The sequence below is a fragment of the Somniosus microcephalus genome, unplaced genomic scaffold (genome assembly GCF_052327205.1).
Source record: "Somniosus microcephalus isolate GS21.2 unplaced genomic scaffold, FLI_Smic_1.0 unresolved_chr1, whole genome shotgun sequence".
Lineage (NCBI taxonomy): Eukaryota > Metazoa > Chordata > Chondrichthyes > Squaliformes > Somniosidae > Somniosus > Somniosus microcephalus.
In genome coordinates, this window is record NW_028225179.1 from 93,727,762 (window position 1) to 93,750,664 (window position 22,903).

Sequence of the window (22,903 nt, forward strand, 5' to 3'; positions counted from 1 at the left end):
CAGAGTGGGGGTGATTGGTGAGTGTGTGTTGATGGGTCAGTTCGGGATGTTTGGTCAGTTTTTGGTTATGAGTCAGTTGGGGCCTGATTGGTCAGTTTGTTTTGATAGGTCAGTTTAGGATGATAGGTCAGTTTGGGGGTGATTCGTGATTTTGTTTTGATTGGTCAGTATGGGGTGATTGCTCAGTTTGGGGTGATTGTTTTTTTTGGGGTGATTTGTCAGTTTGTTTTGATTGGTTAGTTTGGGGTTATTCGTCATTTTGGTGGTCATTGGTCGGTTTGGGGCTGTTTGGTGAGTTTGTTTTGATGGGTAAGTTTGGGGTGATTGGTCAGTTTGTGTTGATGCGACAGTTTGGGTGATTCATCAGTTTGGGGTGATTGGTCATTTTCTGTTAATGGGTCAGTTTGGTGTGATTGGTCAATTATTGCTGATGGGTCAATTTGCGGTGATTGTTCAGTTTGTTTTGATGGGTCTGTTTGCAGTGATTGATCAGTTTGGGGTTGATTGGTCAGTTTTTTTGTTGGGTCAGTTTGGGGTGTTGGTCAGTTTGTTTTGATGGAACTCTTTGTCAGTTTGGGGATGATTGTTCAGTTTCGGGTGATTATTCAGTTTTATTTGATGGATCATTTTGTGGTGATTGTTCATTTTGGAGGTGATTGGTCAGTTTGTTTGATGGGTCAGTTTGTGCTGATTGTTCAGTTTGGGGGTGATTGATCAGTTTGTGTTGATGGGTCAGTTTGGGTGATAGGTGAGTTTCGCTTGATGGGTCAGTTTGGGGTGAATGGTCAGTTTGTGTTGATATCTCAGATTGGGGTTTTTGTTCAGTTTGTGTTGATGGGTGAGTTTGAATTGATGGTTCAGATTGGGGTGATTGATCATTTTTTGGTGATTGGAAAGTTTGGGGTCGTTATTTAGTTTGGGGTGATTGGTCAGTTTGGGGTAATTGTGCAGTTTGTAGGTAATTGGTCCGCTTGGTGGTGATTGGTTAGTTTGTGTTGATTGGTCAGTTTGGACTAATTGGTCAGTTTGGGGTGATTGGTCGGTTTGGGATCATTGGTCATTTTGTGTTAATGGGTCAGTTTTGGGGTGATTGCTCAGTTTGTTTTGATGGATCAGTTTGTGTAGATTGGTCAGTTTGGAGATGGTAGGTCAGTTTGGAGTGATGGGTCACTTTGCAGTGATTGTTCAGTTTGGAGTTGATTGTCAGTTTGTGTTGATGGGTCAGTGTTGGTGATTGGTCAGTTGGGGATGATGGGTCAGTTTGGGGTGATTGGTCAGTTTGTGTTGGTGGGTCAGATTGGGGGTGATTGTTCAGTTTGAGTTGATGGGTCTGTTTGGGGTGATTGGTCAGTTTGTTTTGATACTTCATTTTGGCGATGATTGATCAGTTTTCTCTGGTGGGTCAGTTTGGGGGTGATTGGTCAGTTTGTGTTGACGGTCACTTTGTGTTGATGGGTCAGTTTGGGGGTGATTGGCCAGTTTGTGCTGATAGATCTGTTCGGATGATTGGACAGTTTGTGCTGATGGGTCATTCGGGGCCTGATTGGTCAGTTTGTTTTGGTTGGTCAGTTTGAGATGATAGGTCAGTTTGGGTGATTCATCTGTTTGGGGTGATTGTTCAGTTTGGGGATGATTGGTGATTTTGTGTTGATTGGTCAGTTTGGGGTGACTGGTCAGTTTGGCGTGATTGTTCTGTTTGCATTTATTGGTCAGTTTGTTTTGATGGGTCAGTTTGCGGTGATTGGTCAGTTTGTTTTGTTTAAACTGTTTGTGCTGATTGGTCAGTTTGGGGATGATTGTTCAGTTTTGGGTGATTATTCCATTGGATTCGATGGGTCAGTTTGCGGTGTTTGATCATTTTGGGGGTGATTGTTCTGTTTCCTTTGATGGGTCAGTTTGCGGTGATTGGCCAGTTTGGGATGATGGGTCAGTTTTGGATGAATGGTCAGTTTGTGTTGATGGCTCAGATTGGGGTGATTGGTCAGTTTCTTTTGATGGGTCAGTTTGAGTTGATGGCTCAGATTGGGGTGTTTGATCGCTTTTTGATGATTGGAAAGTTTGGGGTGTTTATTTAGATTGGGGTGATTGGTTAGTTTGGGGTGATTGGTCAGTTTGGGTTGATTGGTCTGTTTGGGGTGATCATTCAGTTTGTTTTGCTGGGTCAGTTTGGGGTCATTGTTCAGATTGGGGTTGATTGGTCAGTTTGTGTTGATGGGTCAGTTTGAGGCTAATTGGTCAGTTTGTGTTGAGGGGTCAGTTTGGGTGATTGGTCATTTTGGGATGATGGGTCAGGTTTGGATGAATGGTCAGTTTGTGTTGATGGCTCAGATTGGAGTGATTGGTCAGTTTGTGTTGTGGGGTCAGTTTGGTGTGATAGGTCAATTTGTCTTGATTGGTCAGTTTGGGGTGATTGGTCAGTTTGTTGTGATTGATCAGTTTAGGGGTGATGGGTCATTTTGGGGGTGATTGGTCAGATTGGGATGATTGGTCAGTTTGGAGTGATTTGTCAGTTTGGGGTGACTGGTCAGTTTGTGGTGATTGGTCAGTTTGGGGTTGATTGTTCTGTTTGTGTTGATTAGTCAATTGTGTGTGATTGGTCAGCTTGTGTTGATGGAATAGTTTGGGGTGATTAGTCAGTTTGTGTTGATGGGTCAGTTTGGGGTGATTGGTCAGTTTGTGGTAATTGATCAGTTTGTTGTGAATGGTCAGATTGGGGGAGATTGGTCAGTTTGGAGTTATTGGTCATTTTGTGTTGATTGGTCAGTTTGGGGTGATTGGTCAATTTTTTATTGATGTGAGAGTTTGGGTGTTTGGTCAGTTTGGGATGATTGGTCATTTTGTGTTAATGCGTCAGTTTGGGGTGATTGGTCAGTTTTTAGGTAATTCTTTGGCTTGGTGGTGATTGGTCAGTTTGTGTTGATTGGTCAGTTTGGGGATGATTGGTCAGTTTGTAGGGAATTGGACAGTTTGGGGGTGACTGGTCTGTTTGTGTTGATTGGTGAGTTTGGGGATCATTGATCAGTTTGGGCTGGTGGGTCAGTTTGGGGGTGATTGGTCAGTTTGTGTTGATGGGTCTGTTAGGGATGATTGGTCAGTTTGTGTTGATGCGTCAGTTTGGGCCTGATTGGTCAGTTTGTGTTGTTTGGTCAGATTGGGATGATTGGTCATTTTGGAGTGATTGGTCAGTTTGGGGTGATTGGTCAGTTTGTGGTGATTGGTCAGTTTGGGGTGATTGTTCTGTTTGTGTTGATGATTCAGTTATGTGTGATTGGTCAGCTTGCATTGATGGAACAATTTGTGGTGATTAATCAGTTTGTGTTGATGGGACACTTTGGGGTGATTGGTCAGTTTCGGGTGATTGGTCAGTTTGGTGTGTTTGTTCAGATTGGGGGAAATTGGTCAGGTTGGTGTGCTTGGTCAGATTGGGGGAGATTGGTCAGTTTGGGTAATTGGTCATTTTGTGTTGATTGGTCAGTTATGGGTGATTGGTCAGTTGGCTGTGATTGGTCAGTTTAGGGGTGATTGGTCATTTTGGGGGTGCTTGGTCAGTTTGTGGCTGATTGGTCAGTTTGCGTTGATGGGTCATTTTGGGGTGATTGTTCATATTGTGTTGGTGGGACAGATTGGGGGTGATTTGTCAGTTTCTGTTGATGGCTCAGTTTGTGGAGATTGTTCAATCTGTTGAAGATTGGTCAGTTTGAAATGATGGGGCAGTTTGTGTTGATGGGCCAGTTTGTGGTGATTGTTCAGTTTGTGTTGTTGGGTCAGTTTGGTTGATTGCTCAGTTTTAGATGATGGGTCAGTTTTGGGTGATTGGTCAGTTTGTGTTGATGGATCAGATTGTGGGTGATTGGGCAGTTTTTGTTGATGGATCCGTTTAGGCTGATGGGTCAGTTTGTGTTGATTCGTCAGGTTGGGATGATTGGTCAGTTTGGAGTGATTTGTCAGTTTGGGGTGACTGGTCAGTTTGTGGTGATTGGTCAGTTTGGGGTGATTGTTCTGTTTGTGTTGATTAGTCAATTGTGTGTGATTGGTCAGCTTGTGTTGATGGAACAGTTTGGGGTGATTGGTCAGTTTGTGTTGATGGGTCAGTTTGGGGTGATTGGTCATTTTGTGGTGATTGGTCAGTTTGTTGTGATTGGTCCGATTGGGGGAGATTGGTCAGTTTGGGGTTATTAGTCATTTTGTGTTGATTGGTCAGTTTGGGGTGATTGGTGAGTTTGCTGTGATTGGTCAGTTTAGGGGTGATAGGTCATTTTGGGGGGGTTTGGTCAGTTTGGGGCTGATTGATCAGTTTGTGTTGATTGGTAAGTTTGGGGTGATTGTTCAGTTTTTTATTGATGTGACAGTTTGGGTGTTTGGTCAGTTTGGGATGATTGGTCATTTTCTGTTAATGCATCAGTTTGGGGTGATTGTTCAGTTTTTAGGTAATTCTTCGGTTTGGTGATGATTGGTCAGTTTGTGTTGATGGATCACATTGTGGGTGATTGGGCAGTTTGTGTTGATGGATCCGTTTAGGCTGATGGGTCAGATTGTGTTGATTCGTCAGTTTGGGAATGATTTGTCAGTTTGGCGTGATTAGTCAGTTTTTGGGTGATTGGCCAGTTTGGGGTTGATTGGTCTGCTTGTATTGAGGTCAATTTGGAGTGATTGCTCAGTTTGTCTTTATGAGTCAGTTTGGGGGTGATTGGTCAGTTTGAGTTGATGGGTCTGTTTGGGCCTGATTGGTCAGTTTGTTTTGATGCTTCAGATTGGGGATGATTGATCAGTTTTGGCTGGTGGGTCAGTTTGCGGGTGATTGGTAAGTTTGTGTTGGTGGGTCAGTTTGTGTGGATGGGTCAGATTGGGGATCATTTGTCAGTTTGGGCTGGTGTGTCAGTATGGGGGTGATTGGTCAGTTTGTGTTGATTGGTCAGGTTGGGATGATTGGTCTGTTTGGAGTGATTTGTCAGTTTGGGGTGACTGGTCAGTTTGTGGTGATTGGTTAGTTTGGGGTGATTCTTCTGTTTGTGTTGATTAGTCAATTGTGTGTGCTTGGGCATCTTGTATTGATGGAACAGTTTGGGGTGATTGGTCAGTTTGTGTTGATGGGTCAGTTTGGGGTGATTGGTCAGTTTGTGGTAATTGATCAGTTTGTTGTGAATGGTCAGATTGGGGGAGATTGGTCTGTTTGGAGTTATTGGTCATTTTGTGTTGATTGGTCAGTTTGGGGTGATTGGTCAATTTTTTATTGATGTGAGAGTTTGGGTGTTTGGTCAGTTTGGGATGATTGGTCATTTTGTGTTAATGCGTCAGTTTGGGGTGATTGGTCAGTTTTTAGGTAATTCTTTGGCTTGGTGGTGATTGGTCAGTTTGTGTTGATTGGTCAGTTTGGGGATGATTGGTCAGTTTGTAGGGAATTGGACAGTTTGGGGGTGACTGGTCTGTTTGTGTTGATTGGTGAGTTTGGGGATCATTGATCAGTTTGGGCTGGTGGGTCAGTTTGGGGGTGATTGGTCAGTTTGTGTTGATGGGTCTGTTAGGGATGATTGGTCAGTTTGTGTTGATGCGTCAGTTTGGGCCTGATTGGTCAGTTTGTGTTGTTTGGTCAGATTGGGATGATTGGTCATTTTGGAGTGATTGGTCAGTTTGGGGTGATTGGTCAGTTTGTGGTGATTGGTCAGTTTGGGGTGATTGTTCTGTTTGTGTTGATGATTCAGTTATGTGTGATTGGTCAGCTTGCATTGATGGAACAATTTGTGGTGATTAATCAGTTTGTGTTGATGGGACACTTTGGGGTGATTGGTCAGTTTCGGGTGATTGGTCAGTTTGGTGTGTTTGTTCAGATTGGGGGAAATTGGTCAGGTTGGTGTGCTTGGTCAGATTGGGGGAGATTGGTCAGTTTGGGTAATTGGTCATTTTGTGTTGATTGGTCAGTTATGGGTGATTGGTCAGTTGGCTGTGATTGGTCAGTTTAGGGGTGATTGGTCATTTTGGGGGTGCTTGGTCAGTTTGTGGCTGATTGGTCAGTTTGCGTTGATGGGTCATTTTGGGGTGATTGTTCATATTGTGTTGGTGGGACAGATTGGGGGTGATTTGTCAGTTTCTGTTGATGGCTCAGTTTGTGGAGATTGTTCAATCTGTTGAAGATTGGTCAGTTTGAAATGATGGGGCAGTTTGTGTTGATGGGCCAGTTTGTGGTGATTGTTCAGTTTGTGTTGTTGGGTCAGTTTGGTTGATTGCTCAGTTTTAGATGATGGGTCAGTTTTGGGTGATTGGTCAGTTTGTGTTGATGGATCAGATTGTGGGTGATTGGGCAGTTTTTGTTGATGGATCCGTTTAGGCTGATGGGTCAGTTTGTGTTGATTCGTCAGGTTGGGATGATTGGTCAGTTTGGAGTGATTTGTCAGTTTGGGGTGACTGGTCAGTTTGTGGTGATTGGTCAGTTTGGGGTGATTGTTCTGTTTGTGTTGATTAGTCAATTGTGTGTGATTGGTCAGCTTGTGTTGATGGAACAGTTTGGGGTGATTGGTCAGTTTGTGTTGATGGGTCAGTTTGGGGTGATTGGTCATGTTGTGGTGATTGGTCAGTTTGTTGTGATTGGTCCGATTGGGGGAGATTGGTCAGTTTGGGGTTATTAGTCATTTTGTGTTGATTGGTCAGTTTGGGGTGATTGGTGAGTTTGCTGTGATTGGTCAGTTTAGGGGTGATAGGTCATTTTGGGGGGGTTTGGTCAGTTTGGGGCTGATTGATCAGTTTGTGTTGATTGGTAAGTTTGGGGTGATTGTTCAGTTTTTTATTGATGTGACAGTTTGGGTGTTTGGTCAGTTTGGGATGATTGGTCATTTTCTGTTAATGCATCAGTTTGGGGTGATTGTTCAGTTTTTAGGTAATTCTTCGGTTTGGTGATGATTGGTCAGTTTGTGTTGATGGATCACATTGTGGGTGATTGGGCAGTTTGTGTTGATGGATCCGTTTAGGCTGATGGGTCAGATTGTGTTGATTCGTCAGTTTGGGAATGATTTGTCAGTTTGGCGTGATTAGTCAGTTTTTGGGTGATTGGCCAGTTTGGGGTTGATTGGTCTGCTTGTATTGAGGTCAATTTGGAGTGATTGCTCAGTTTGTCTTTAGGAGTCAGTTTGGGGGTGATTGGTCAGTTTGAGTTGATGGGTCTGTTTGGGCCTGATTGGTCAGTTTGTTTTGATGCTTCAGATTGGGGATGATTGATCAGTTTTGGCTGGTGGGTCAGTTTGCGGGTGATTGGTAAGTTTGTGTTGGTGGGTCAGTTTGTGTGGATGGGTCAGATTGGGGATCATTTGTCAGTTTGGGCTGGTGTGTCAGTATGGGGGTGATTGGTCAGTTTGTGTTGATTGGTCAGGTTGGGATGATTGGTCTGTTTGGAGTGATTTGTCAGTTTGGGGTGACTGGTCAGTTTGTGGTGATTGGTTAGTTTGGGGTGATTCTTCTGTTTGTGTTGATTAGTCAATTGTGTGTGCTTGGGCATCTTGTATTGATGGAACAGTTTGGGGTGATTGGTCAGTTTGTGTTGATGGGTCAGTTTGGGGTGATTGGTCAGTTTGTGGTAATTGATCAGTTTGTTGTGAATGGTCAGATTGGGGGAGATTGGTCAGTTTGGAGTTATTGGTCATTTTGTGTTGATTGGTCAGTTTGGGGTGATTGGTCAATTTTTTATTGATGTGAGAGTTTGGGTGTTTGGTCAGTTTGGGATGATTGGTCATTTTGTGTTAATGCGTCAGTTTGGGGTGATTGGTCAGTTTTTAGGTAATTCTTTGGCTTGGTGGTGATTGGTCAGTTTGTGTTGATTGGTCAGTTTGGGGATGATTGGTCAGTTTGTAGGGAATTGGACAGTTTGGGGGTGACTGGTCTGTTTGTGTTGATTGGTGAGTTTGGGGATCATTGATCAGTTTGGGCTGGTGGGTCAGTTTGGGGGTGATTGGTCAGTTTGTGTTGATGGGTCTGTTAGGGATGATTGGTCAGTTTGTGTTGATGCGTCAGTTTGGGCCTGATTGGTCAGTTTGTGTTGTTTGGTCAGATTGGGATGATTGGTCATTTTGGAGTGATTGGTCAGTTTGGGGTGATTGGTCAGTTTGTGGTGATTGGTCAGTTTGGGGTGATTGTTCTGTTTGTGTTGATGATTCAGTTATGTGTGATTGGTCAGCTTGCATTGATGGAACAATTTGTGGTGATTAATCAGTTTGTGTTGATGGGACACTTTGGGGTGATTGGTCAGTTTCGGGTGATTGGTCAGTTTGGTGTGTTTGTTCAGATTGGGGGAAATTGGTCAGGTTGGTGTGCTTGGTCAGATTGGGGGAGATTGGTCAGTTTGGGTAATTGGTCATTTTGTGTTGATTGGTCAGTTATGGGTGATTGGTCAGTTGGCTGTGATTGGTCAGTTTAGGGGTGATTGGTCATTTTGGGGGTGCTTGGTCAGTTTGTGGCTGATTGGTCAGTTTGCGTTGATGGGTCATTTTGGGGTGATTGTTCATATTGTGTTGGTGGGACAGATTGAGGGTGATTTGTCAGTTTCTGTTGATGGCTCAGTTTGTGGAGATTGTTCAATCTGTTGAAGATTGGTCAGTTTGAAATGATGGGGCAGTTTGTGTTGATGGGCCAGTTTGTGGTGATTGTTCAGTTTGTGTTGTTGGGTCAGTTTGGTTGATTGCTCAGTTTTAGATGATGGGTCAGTTTTGGGTGATTGGTCAGTTTGTGTTGATGGATCAGATTGTGGGTGATTGGGCAGTTTTTGTTGATGGATCCGTTTAGGCTGATGGGTCAGTTTGTGTTGATTCGTCAGGTTGGGATGATTGGTCAGTTTGGAGTGATTTGTCAGTTTGGGGTGACTGGTCAGTTTGTGGTGATTGGTCAGTTTGGGGTGATTGTTCTGTTTGTGTTGATTAGTCAATTGTGTGTGATTGGTCAGCTTGTGTTGATGGAACAGTTTGGGGTGATTGGTCAGTTTGTGTTGATGGGTCAGTTTGGGGTGATTGGTCATTTTGTGGTGATTGGTCAGTTTGTTGTGATTGGTCCGATTGGGGGAGATTGGTCAGTTTGGGGTTATTAGTCATTTTGTGTTGATTGGTCAGTTTGGGGTGATTGGTGAGTTTGCTGTGATTGGTCAGTTTAAGGGTGATAGGTCATTTTGGGGGGGGTTTGTCAGTTTGGGGCTGATTGGTCAGTTTGTGTTGATTGGTAAGTTTGGGATGATTGTTCAGTTTTTTATTGATGTGACAGTTTGGGTGTTTGGTCAGTTTGGGATGATTGGTCATTTTCTGTTAATGCATCAGTTTGGGGTGATTGTTCAGTTTTTAGGTAATTCTTCGGTTTGGTAATGATTGGTCAGTTTGTGTTGATTGGTCAGTTTGGGGATGATTGTTCAGTTTGTAGGGAATTGGTCAGTTTGGTGGTGATTGGTCAGTTTGTGTTGATTGGTGAGTTTGGGGATCATTGATCAGTTTGGGCTGGTGGGTCAGTTTGGGGGTGATTGGTCAGTTTGTGTTGATGGGTCTGTTTGGGGTGACTGGTCAGTTTGTGTTGATGCATCAGTTTCGGCTTGATTGGTCAGTTTGTGTTGTTTAGTCAGATTGGGATGATTGGTCAGTTTGGAGTGATTGGTCAGTTTGGGGTGATTGGTCAGTTGGTGGTGATTGGTCAGTTTGGGGGTGGTTGTTCTGTTTGTGTTGATGATTCAGTTATGTGTGATTGGTCAGCTTGCATTGATGGAACAATTTGTGGTGATTAATCAGTTTGTGTTGATGGGAAACTTTGGGGTGATTGGTCAGTTTCGGGTGATTGGTCAGTTTGTGTGATTGTTCAGATTGGGGATGATTGGTCAGTTTGGTGTGATTGTTCAGATTGGGGGATATTGGTCAGTTTGGGGTAATTGGTCATTTTGTGTTGATTGGTCAGTTAGGGGTGATTGGTCATACTGTGCTGGTGGGACAGATTGGGGGTGATTGGTTAGTTTCTGTTGATGGCTCAGTTTGGGGTGATTGGTCAGTTTGTTGAAGATTGGTCAGTTTGAAATGATGGGGCAGTTTGTGTTGATGTGCCAGTTTGTGCTGATTGTTCAGTTTGTGTTGTTGGGTCAGTTTGGTTGATTGCTCAGTTTTGGATGATGGGTCAGTTTTGGGTGATTGGTCAGTTTGTGTTGATGGATCAGATTGTGGGTGATTGGGCAGTTTGTGTTGATGGGTCCGTTTAGGCTGATGGGTCAGTTTGTGTTGATTCGTCAGTTTGGGGATGATTTGTCAGTTTGGCATTATTAGTCAGTATTTGGGTGATTGGCCAGTTTGGGGTTGATTGGTCTGCTTGTATTGAGATCAATTTGAGGAGCTTGCTCAGTTTGTCTTTATGCGTCAGTTTGGGGGTGACTTGTCAGTTTGAGTTAATGTGTCTGTTTGGGCCTGATTGGTCAGTTTGTTTTGATACTTTAGGCTGCCTCGCCTTGCTGCGCTGGCTCGACACCCACTGCTGCTCCCAGCTGCCTCAACTGGGCCTCGCCTCACTGCTCTGCCTCCGCGATGTTTGCTAATCCTGAGGCCAAATTCTCAAGATGCACTCTCTGCTGTTGCACTCCATCTGAGGCAGCTGGGAGCAGCAGCAGGTGTCGAGTCGGAGCAGCGAGGCGAAGCAGCCTAAACAGGCTCCACAGGCAACCTTTCAAAGTAGCTCAGAATTCAAAAGTGACCTCACAGCCAAGCTGGTAGGTGATTGGCTGGTTGGTGAGTATTTTCCTTCCCTTTTAAACCTTTATAAGTTGGTAAGTTCAATTAAATAGAGGTGTGATATTCATCATCTAGAATCGGGACACAGGGTATTTAAAAGTAATAATAATAAATGTAATTAATTACATAAAATGGCAGAGCAGGTGTTGTGTTACTGCTGCAATATGTGGGAGCTGGTGGACACCATTGATGTTCACTGTGATCACATTTGCAGTAAGTGTTGGCTGCTCGAGGAACTCCGGCTCCGTGTTGTTGAGCTGGAGTCTGAGCTTCAAACACTGCGACACATCAGGGAGGGGGAGAGTTACGTGGAATCTGTGTTCCAGGAAGTAGTCACACCAATTAGATTAACTAATTCAGATGTATTCCGTGGTCAGGGACAGGAGGGTGTGATTATGAGTGAGGCAGGTACGGGGATCCAGGAGGTAGTGTTGGAGGAGCCGCAGCCCTTGCTCTTGTCCAACAGGTTCGAGGCTCTTACTCCCTGTGAGGTCAGGAAAGGGGACTGCAGGGAGGATGAGCAACCTGGCCACAGCACCGTGGAACGAGGGGCCATTCAAGTGGGGGGAATAAAATGAAATGTTGTAGTGGTAGGGGATAGTATCATTAGGGGGATAGATAGGGTTCTTTGCAGCCGAGAGCGAGAGTCCCAAAGGCTTTATTGCCTGCCCGGTGCCAGGGTTAAGGACATCTCCTCTGGGCTGGAGAGAAACATGGAGTGGGAGGGGGAGGATCCAGTTGTCGTGGCCCATGTTGGTACCAACGACATAGATAGGACAAGGAAAGAGGTTCTGCTGAGGGAGTATGAGCAGCTAGGGGCCAAATTAAGAAGCAGAGCCACAAGGGTAATAAACTCTGGATTACTACCTGAGCCACGAGCAAATGCGGCTAGGATTAATTAAATCAGAGAGTTAAATGCATGGCTCAAAGACTGGTGTGGGAGAAATGGGTTTTGATTCTTGGGACACTGGCACCAGTACTGGGATGGGAGAGAGCTGTTCCGTTGGGACGGATTTCACTTGGCCAGTGCTGGGACTAGAATCCTGGCGAATCGAATAACTAGGGCTGTCGAGAGGGCTTTAAACTAATTCGTGGGTGGGAGGCTTCAAGAGAGCGAAAAATAAAAATGTCAGCAGAGAAGGCAATAGAGCAAGGTAGCAGTGGGGGAATTAAAAACCAGAGCATGTCAAGAAGTGACATAATGTATAAAGATAAAGGTATAGTAGTAAAGGGGGTAAAAGCAGGCATAACATGTCAAAAAACATATTTAAAAGTTCTTTATCTGAATGCACGCAGCATTCGTAACAAAATAGACGAGTTGACGGTAAAAATAACTGCACATGAGCATGATCTGGTGGCCATTACAGACACATGGCTGCAAGGTGACCATGGCTGGGAACTAAACATCCAGGGGTATTTGACAATTAGGAAGGACAGACAGGAAGGAAAGGGAGGTGGGGTGGCTATGTTAATAAAGGATGGAATCACTGCAATAGTGAGAAATGATATTGGGTCAAAGGACCAGGATAGTGAAACAGTTTGAGTGGAGATAAGGAATAATAAGGGGAAAAAGTCACTAGTGGGCGTAGTCTATAGGCCTCCCAACAGTTGCAACACTGTTGGTCGGAGTATAAATCAGGAAATAGTTGGGGCTTGTAATAAGGGAACAGCTATAATCATGGGGGATTTTAACTTTCATATTGACTTGCCAAATCAAATTGGGCAGGGCAGCCTTGAGGAAGAGTTCATAGAGTGCATTAGGAACGGGTTCCTTGAGCAGTATGTAACTGAACCAACCAGGGAGCAGGCAATCTTAGACTTGGCCCTGTGTAATGAGACAGGATTAATAAAAAATGTCATAGTAGAGGATCCCCTTGGAATGAGTGACCATAACATGGTTGAATTCCAAGTTCAGTTGGAGGGTGAGAGATTTGGATCTCAAAAAGCATACTAAGCTTAAATACAGGAGACTATGAAGGTATGAGAGGAGAGTTCACTAAAGTGGACTGGGAAAATAGATTAAAGTGTAAGACGGTACATGAGCAGTGGTGTACAAGCAAGGAGATATTTCACAACTTTCAAGAAAAATAGATTCCAGTGAGGAAAAAGGGGTGTAAAAGAAAAGACAGCCATCCGTGGCTAAGTAAAGTAATAACGGATAGTATCCGACTGAAAACAAGGGCATATAAATTAGTCAAATCTAGTGGGAGGATAGAAGATTGGGAAGGATTTAAAAGCCAGCAAACAATAACTAAAAGATTAATTAAGAAAGGGAAGATAGATTATGAAAGTAAACTAGCAAAAAATATAAAAACAGAAAGCATGAGTTTCTACAGTTATATAAAAAGAAAAAGGGTGGCTAAAGTGAATGTTGGTCCCTTAGAGGACGAGACCGGGAAATTAGTGGTGGGGAACATGGAGATGGCAAAAACGCTGAACAAATATTTTGTATCAGTCTTTACAGTAGTGGACACTAAAAATATCCCAACACTGGACAAACAGGGGGCTATAGGGGGGGAGGAGCTAAACACGATTAAAATCACAAAGGAGGTGGTACTCGGTAAGATAATGGGACTAAAGGCGGATATATCCCCTGGACCTGATGGCTTACATCCTAGGGTCTTGAGAGAAGTAGCGGTAGGGATTGTGGATGCATTGGTGGTAATTTTCCAAAACTCCCTGGATTCAGGAAAGGTCCCAGCAGATTGAAAAACTGCTAATGTAACGCCCTTATTTAAAAAGGGAGGCAGACAAAAGGCTGGAAACTATAGACCAGTTAGCCTAACATCTGTGGTTGGTAAAATGTTGGAGTCCATTATTAAGGAAGCAGTAACAGGACATTTGGATAAGCAAAATTTAATCGGACAGAGTCGGCATGGTTTTACGAAGGGGAAGTCATGTTTGACAAATATGCTCGAATTCTTTGAGGACGTAACAAACAGGGTGGATAAAGGGGAATCAGTGGATGTGGTGTATTTGGACTTCCAAAGGCATTTCACAAGGTGCCACACAAAAGATTACTGCACAAGATAAAAAATCACAGGATTGGGGGCAATATACTTGCATGGGTGGAAGATTGGCTATCTAACAGAAAACAGAGAGTTGGGATAAATGGTTCATTCTCGGGTTGGCAATCAGTAACTAGTGGTGTTCCGCAGGGATCAGTGCTGGGACCGCAACTCTTTACAATTTATTTTAATGATTTGGATGAAGGGACCGAGTGCAACGTATCCAAGTTTGCTGATGATACAATGATGGGAGGGAAAGCAGTGAGTGAGGAGAACATAAAAAACCTGCAAAAGGACATAGACAGGCTAAGTGAGTGGGCAAAAAATTGGCAGATGGAATATAACGTTGGAATGTGTGAGGTTATGCACTTTGTCAGATAAAATCAAAGAGCAAGTTATTATCTAAATGGAGAGAAACGGCAAAGTGCTAAAGTACCACGGGATCTGGGGGTCCTGGTGCATGAAACACAGAAGGATAGCATGAAGATACAGCAGGTGATCAGGAAGGCCAATGGAATATTGGCTTTCATTGCAAGGGGGAAGTCTTGCTGCAGTTATACAGGGTACTGGTGAGGCCACACCTGGAATACTGCGTACAGTTTTGGTTTCCATATTTAAGAAAATATATACTTGCTCTCGAGACAGTTCAGAGAATGTTCACTCGGTTGATTCCGGAGGTGAGGGGGTTGACTTATGAGGAAAGGTTGAGTAGTTTGGGCCTCTATTCATTGGAATTCAGAAGAATGAGAGGCAATCTTATCGAAACATATAAGATTGTGAGGGGGCTTGATCGGGTGGATGTGGTGAGGATGTTTCCACTGATGGGTGAGACTAGAACTAGGGGGCATAATATTAGAATAAGGGGCTGCCCTTTCAAAACTGAGATGAGGAGAAACTTCTTCACTCAGAGGGTAGCAAATCTATGGAATTTGCTACCTCAGAGAGCTGTGGAAGCTGCAACATTAAATAAATTTAAAACGGAGATATACAGTTTCCTAGCTGATAAGGGAATAAGGGGTTACGGGGAGAGGGCAGGGAAGTGGACGTGAGTCTCAGTTCGGATCAGCCATGATACTATTGAATGGCAGAGCAGGCCCGAGGGGCCGTATGGCCTACTCCTGCTCCTACTTCTTATGTTCTTTTGTTCTTATAAATACTATAAGCCCCAAAACATAACTAAAACTTCAAATATTTTTTTAAATCACATTTTTAAAATAACTATAAATTACATAAAATAACTATTTTAAACAAGAATTTAAATTTTTGAAAAAATTAATTACATTTTCTAACGGGGCTAAAAATAAACTTACCTTTCCTTAAAGTATTTAAAAATAATAAACCTGTGGAAAAAATGTTTTAATTTTAATTACTTCACCACTTACCTTGTTAAAAGCAGGCCTTGCACCTGCTTTTTAACAGTGTAACTCCTGGAGACTTACCCTCCCGGAGAAAGCTGCAAAGAATCCGGAAGTTCCAGGCAAATGCGCTGCCTCTCTGGCGCATGCCTTCGACCTCTGAACCCCTTCCTTTAAGGGAATGGAAGTTCCGGCTTCCCACGCATGTGCAGTGCATGCACGAAACCGGCACTTGTGTTGGGCCTACGGATGAGTACCCCGTGCATACTCACCCGTGGAGACCCAAATTTCTGGACCATTAAGAATAAAACCGGACGGACCACCTGGCATCGACCTCGGCAGTGGCTTCTGACATGGAAAAGGCACACCCAAACTAGTCGAATCAACATAAACCTGCTCACTGATACTCAGTTTGAGTTCAGCAAGGACCACGCTGCTTCAGACCTCCTTACAGCCTTAGTCCAAACATCGCTACAGGAATTCACTATTGAAACATTCCAGGTCCAATTATATTCAGCTGTTTCACCAATGACCTTCTCTCCATCATAAAATCGCAGTTCGGGCTGTTCACTGATGACTGCTCAGTATTCAGCTCCATTTTCAATTACTCCGATAATGAAGCAGTCTGTGTCCACATGCAGCAAGACCAGATGTGATGTCATGGGCTGAGAGGATTGGCCTCCTGCGACCAGATCCATCTTCTTTTCTGTTAGGTATGACTGCATCAAATGGACTTTTCCCCGATATCCCTATTGAATTCAATTTTACTAGGGCTCCTTGAGGCCACACTTAGTCAAATTCTGCCTTGATGTCAAGGACAGTCAGTCTCACCTCACCTCTGAATTCAGCCCTATTATCCATGTTTGGAATAACGCTGTAATGACGTCTAGAGCAGCGTGGTCCTTGCAGAACTCAAGGTTTAATCTGGTTAGTGGTAAGTAACCTTCGCACTAAACAACTGCCAGGCAGTGACTATCTACAAGAAGAGAGTGTAACCAAATCCCCATGAAACTCACTGGCATTACCATCGCTGTTACCCGCACCATCAACTTTCTGGGGGCTACCATTGACCAGAAACTCAACTGGGCCAGCCATATAAATTTAGTGGCTACGGCAGCAGCTCAGAGGCTGGGGATTCTGCAGCGAACGGGCAACCTCCTTACCCCCAAAGCCCCTCCAAGAACTGAAAGGCAAAAGTCAGGAATTTGATGAACTACTCTCCTCTTGTCTGGATGTGTGCAGCTGCCAGAACACATAAGAAGATAGACGCCATCCAGGTCAAAGCAGTCCACTTGACTGACAGCCCCTCCACCACCTTAAGCATCAACCCCTTCACCACCAGCTCACCATGGTTGCTGTGTGTACTAACTACAGGATGCAATTGAGCAACTCGCCAAGACTTCTTCGACAGCACATCCCAAACTCCCGACTTCTACTTCGACAAACGACAAGGGCATTAGTTTTACAGGAAAACCATCACCTCCAAGTTCCCCTCCAAGTCACACACCATCACGACTTAGAAACATATCGCTGCTCCTACATCGTCGCTGTGTCAAAATCCTGGAACTACCTATCTAACAACATTGTGGGATTACCTGCACCACATGGACTGCAGTGCTTTAAGAAGGCTGATCACCACCTTCTCAATGGCAACTAGGGATCGGCAATAACTGTCGGCCTGGCTGGAGATGTCACATCCCGAGAATTAATTAAAAAATGAATTTTAATTCTGTTTGCTACTCGTCCCCTAATTCAACACCCGGTAATCTTTTCTCGTAATCTCCTGCGTGGCACCTTCTCAAAGACCTTCTCAAACTCACAGTACACCACATCCGCTGCATTCCCCCTCCGTGCCAGGTCTGTTACCTCCTCAAATTATTCTATGGGATTTGTCAAGCACAATCATCACTTTTGAAATAGTTGCTGGCTACTTCTAACTATGTTTCTTTATCTAGATACGTGACAATGTCATCATTAGGGAACGATTCTAAAATCTCCCTACCGCAGATATTCGTCTAATAGGTTTGTAATTAGAAGGATCACCTCTATGTCCTTTAAAAAAAAATTGGGTTCTACATTTATGACTTTCCAGTCATCGAACCCAAATCCACACTCAAAGTTGCCATGATGTAGAATGTCTAGGACGTCTGCAAAGACCTCCCTCATCTCATCAGAACAAAACAAAATAGGGACAGAGGAACAGGAGTCGCCCATTCAGCTCCTTGCCCTTGATCCACCATTCAGTGAGATCTTGGCTGATCTGTACATCAACTCCATGTATCTGTCGTTGCTCCATATCCCTTAATATACTTATCCAACAAAAATCAATCGATCTCAGTCTTACAATTGTTAATTGACCCCCAGTATCTAGAGACTTTTGAGTGAGAGAGTTCCAGATTTCCACTACCCTTTGTGTGAAATGTACATCCTGATTTCACCGGTGAATGGCCTAGTTCTAATTTGAGGATTCTGCGCCATAGCTTATCTTCCTTATGATCCGAGGATGGATGGTGGTGCCATTTCATTTAAATACCACCAGTGATAACCCGCGTCACAATAGTCACATCATGAACGTTTTGCGAGGGGAAAATTCTGTTTGTGTGAAGAATATCAGTAAGCCGCCGATAAAAGTTTTGGTACTAACCATCCCATTGGGGGTCGAGCCCATGGGTTTGTTTCTCTAACTGGTCCCCAGTTGCGCTGCGGAGCAGATCAGTGCACCAGGCTCATTCAGCGTCCAGGTGTCTGACTGGTAGAGAAGTCAGGATCGAGGAGACTCCCATCATGAGAATTGCCTCCCTCCATCGCACCTCCATCGGTGCCTCACGTCCTACTTGAGGCAGACAGAGTACTTGCCCCACTTAGGCCCACTGCGAAATACGCAGGCTAGTTATGGAGCCCCAGTAATTGGGTTACATCTAATTTTCCTAAGGCTGTATTGTAGTCTGGGATGACTTACGCCAAGGGGGTACAACTGGCCCGGTGAAAATTCAGGGCCGATGTATCTACAAACATTGCTAGTGCCAATCAAACCCTTATATCATCAATATCAAATATGTGTAATTGATAATATGAAAACATATGAATGAAAGTCTCGGCTTAGACTGATATGACCTATGACTCAGTAACTGCATCTTTCAAAATAGTAGAAAAAATCTAAAATAATTTTAAAAGATATTTTCCTGTTCGTGTTCCTCATTACCACTGAGATATGTGAATAACAAGGTTCTATTCCCACTGAGCAGTGGAGTAAAATCAGCTGTTTAATCATTGTTTTACGTGACTGTGACTAATATCAATTATTACCTGACCTAATTGCCACACGTGAGCTTTCTCAAAAGTAGAATTCGGTTTCATTTAAATACATCCCATCAGTGTAAGAATCACAACATGAGCTAACTTCGCCTCTAAGAAAATGGAACGAACTATAATTCCACAGATAGAAGAAATTTGCTATCCTATCCTTGCACTGGTTGGTGTTCCTGGTAAGTTACTTAAATCAGTTATTCCTTGCTTTCCAGAGTGTGACTCTATTACTGCTCTTGCTGCCGGTCTAATAATGTCATCTGTTCAGATGTATAGTTCTAATTACTGTCAGTGAAATAGTTTAATATAAAGTAATCGCTACGGCCTGATATATATGTAAACATAGTTTGATTAATGTGAAGCCGGTGCCACTCAGTGTGGGTCAGTAAACCTGTTCCATAGGACCCAACGGTCGTCCCACAATCCTATTGCTGTATTAGTTATTCAGCATTAGAACTCAACTTCATTTCAATCTGTAGTTATGTTTTGTTAAGCCAGGTTATTACATCGTCAACAGTTTTGCATGTATTTAATGCCTTAACGTAGAAAAACATCCACAGCGCTTACAACATCCATGTTCCCAATACACACTTTGAAATAATGTTTTATACGGTGCACACCTGGTACATCTTCGGGAATTCCTTTTCCAAAGTTGTGAACAGAATGATTTTCCATCGTTTGACATTTCCCTTTAATGTAAATGACCCAGTGTGTTTGTAATCTTGGCTTTTTGCAAAGTGAAATGTTTTCACACATTCCTAACATTTGATGGAGGCGGTTCTTTCATCTAATGAGTGGGGATAGGAGAGCGGCCTCTCGAACCACACTTCTTGGAACAGCCTCATTCTGTAACAGCCAGTTCCATTCAAGGAACCCGAAATAGAGGAGCACACTCTCAATAATCAGTCAACAAACCCTCGCTTATCCTTGTGCCACGGCGATTATAAGCCTGCCCAGTAGGAAGCCCGATATATTAGGACTGTTTCCCCTGTTTGATCAGTTTGCACTGATCAGTATGACCCAGGGCAGTGCCGTGAGATTCCTTCAATGAACATGCGCTCCTGTTACATTCCTCAAACAGCTACTTAAATTATCTGCAAAAGCTCTAAGATCTGGGAAATTCCTTGCTATTTTAAGTAGTTTACTGTCGTGTAAAAGTTAACAATTTGAATTTATGTTCTCGGATATTCTTTATTGTTTCTCTAAAATTATGCACCTTGTAAATAACCTCAATTGAGAATGGTGGCCCGAGCTGTACAATTTGAAAAAGAGATGTAATCCGCCCCATACAGAGCACAGGACTGAGTGACGGACAGACTCCAGTATAAAACATCACAGTAAAAAGCGACTGCTAACAAACGGTGGACTGAATATTCAAGACGGTTCAATGGCGAGATAAATTGGGAAACTAATAAAAATTAATCATCTACACTACAAATTCGACGTAGGCCATATATAGGATGCGAGGGCAAACAAGAAAGTTTAGTCAAAGTCCCTTAATGTATTTAGGCTAACTGTGGGAATTTCAGACAGTAGAATCGCGCACACAAGGCATATTCAGCACCTGCATTAGCATTTTGAAATGTTCTGAACATTCTTTGAACGATTCAATAATTTATTAATTCATTCATTCATTGATCGTTGATTCTTGATTTTTTGATTCCGCAGATTCATTGATTCATTTGGGTCGTTGTCACTTTGGCCGACAGAGTAAAGCGAGCGATTTCGGATCTAGCGCCTGATATAAATCTCTCCCGATTTTTACTTCCGTTGACTTCAATGGAACTGAATATTGAGAGAGAATTATAAGGGGCAGCTGATCCGATATCGCATGTTTTACGCTATCACCCAGTTTTACATTTCTCCCGATTGTTATTTCCATTTGGAAAGGGTAATTGGGAGAGGTGTAAAATGGTTTGCCTGCTTGCTATCATCCCTTTACACTATTGCACAGAGTCAAGATCTACCCCCTGGTCATCTCAGCTCACTTCTTGTGTGGTCTCCTTAATTGTATGGATGGTGCACTAATGTGTCTGATCACTGCATTGTCTGCGGAACGCCGTGTTACCTGGGCAATGTCACTCCATTCTGCAGCAGTTACTGATTGTACAGTTAACATAAACTGGGTGCGGTGTGAAACCGGCTGCTGATTCGCTGTGAGCCGGTTTGGCGCTACCGCCCGAGACCAATTTCACCCCATTACTGAGTTAAGCGACTGCACAAAATATCCCGAGATAATTGCCATAAAACATATTCTCAAACTGATTATTAATTGTGAATTGACTGTAATTAGTATGTTTCCCTTGTGATGTCTGTTTCTTGTAGGTAATCTAGTGGCAATTGTGATTCTCTCCCGTGGGAAATGCGGTCTTTCCAAATGTACCACTCGTTACCTGGTGGCCATGGCAGCGGCAGATCTACTGGTGATAATATTTGATGTAATATTGTATGAGATTAATGACATTTATTTCCCAAATTCTTTCTTGAACTGCACTCCCGTTTTCAGTCTCAATATCGACCTGGTTTTTGCAGCGATTGATTGTTCCGTCTGGTTAACTCTCGCCTTCATCTTTGATCGAGTCGCCGCCATTTGTTGCCAGAAGTTGAGAGGAAAATATTGCACTGAATGAACTGCGGCCATAGTAATAGCGACTGTGTTTGGACTGAGTTTTGTAGAAAACATTCCCATTTACTTCGAAAATGAACACCTGGAAATTATTGACAATGTGGCGTGGTTCTGCAGTGTAAAATCAAGCCTCTCTACTTTACCTATATGGGTAGCATACTTCTTTTTTGACATCATCGTAACTCAATTTAGACGATTTGTGTTGATTGTGCCGCTCAATGCCGTGACCATCAGGCACATTGTCCGGGCCAGCAGAGTGAGCAGGGGACTCCGGGGAAACAACAATAGTGAGGATCACAATGATCCAGAGATGGAGAACCGAAGGAGATCGATCATATTACTGCTCGCCATCTCGAACTGTTTTATACTGTTATGGATGGTAACTTTTGTACATTTCATATGTACACAATTTGCAGACACTCAGTTTCTGCCACAGATTACAATGATCCATTCGCCATCAAGGAACAGACTGGATATATGCTTCAGTGTTTGAGTTCATGCACATACACATTTATCTATGCAATGGCTCAGGCTAAGTTCAGAGAGGAACTGACGAATATCTTTAAATATCCCTTGACTCTAATTGTTAAGTTAGTGGCTTCACAAAAAGTGAAACTCAATGTCATCAAACCTCAGCCGGAAATTACCCAACATAGATCACAATATATTCTCTGAGTCAATTCATCATTACATGGTACATTGTTTTTCCCGCTTTCTTTCTCTTTCTATGCATATTTTCATGTAAGATAACAAATATACCGAAGACGCCACATTTCAAAAGACCAATAGCACCAGTCCTCGGTTGGACAGGAGGCCGATAGCACAGGCCCAGAAATAAAGGGTAACATTCGAATCTCTACCATCTATGGCTCGATTGGCCAATAACAATCCCAATCCAACATTATGCAGCCCCTGTGGGGCCCACGCCCTGTTATCTCCATTTTAATTAAATAATCACTCTCCATGCATTTGGCCAGGATCACCATCAGGTGAAACGGCCAGTGACAGTACAACACTGCCACACTCCCAGTACTAATTTATTTACTGATTGGTTTCTTTCAGGGCGGCTGCTGAAGGCATTAACTGGAGTTCAGGTATTAAAGCTCTCGGCCATATCTCCATATTCATGGCATACCTTATTCCGATACAGCGGAGCGAGCAGATATTGCTGCCGCCCCACGGCCGCAACTGGTGGAAGCTCCATTCAAAGGGAAGCCCCGTGTGTCCTTTATGTGGTCAAGAGGATGGTGGCGCGATAGTGAATTACACTGTCCGCCATTTGGCTCCGATGGATCTTCTGATACCCGCTCTTCATCAACTCATGGACCAAACGAGCGATCGGTTTTCCAATGAGCAACTGGGTTCGACTTTCGTGACGGGGAAGGTAGGTAGGATGTAATTCCAGGATGACATGCCTGAGTGGAGGTTCAGAATCACGTTATTGCTTTGTGATCTTTAGTAAAATGGTACCTGGACCAGGTACGTGTGCTCTCCTCTGGTACTCTGTTGACGATTTGTCAGCTAATATGGATCACTGGTGGTCCCCTGATGGGTCGATGTGTTGTTGGGAGTCACGATTGTTCCTCAGTTGGCTCCAGATCACCTGGCATTATAAAGTCCTAACAGGGGAGGATGTCATACTCTGACAGGCAGAAATAATATTGCTGCCTTGGTGCACTGATAAAATGCACGGATTTATTTGTTAAAATCCAGAAGTAACTCAGAAAGGCCTGTAAACCATGGCTCTACTCACTCTGTGCCTAACTTTTCTGAATTTGGGTCAGTCGGTGTGTTCCCGTGGGCAAACGTTGTGTAGGTTCTGTCAAGCAACCAGAAGTTCTGCAAGCATAGATATTTTAGTAAGTTGGTTTGGAGACTCTTAGA

At 43.5% G+C, this 22,903-nt stretch overlaps 1 pseudogene; it reads right to left on the reverse strand.

Moving 5' to 3' along the window:
- LOC147095598 (scavenger receptor cysteine-rich domain-containing protein DMBT1-like) overlaps positions 1-22,903 on the reverse strand; it is a 1,107,260-nt pseudogene that overhangs the window by 958,098 nt on the left and 126,259 nt on the right.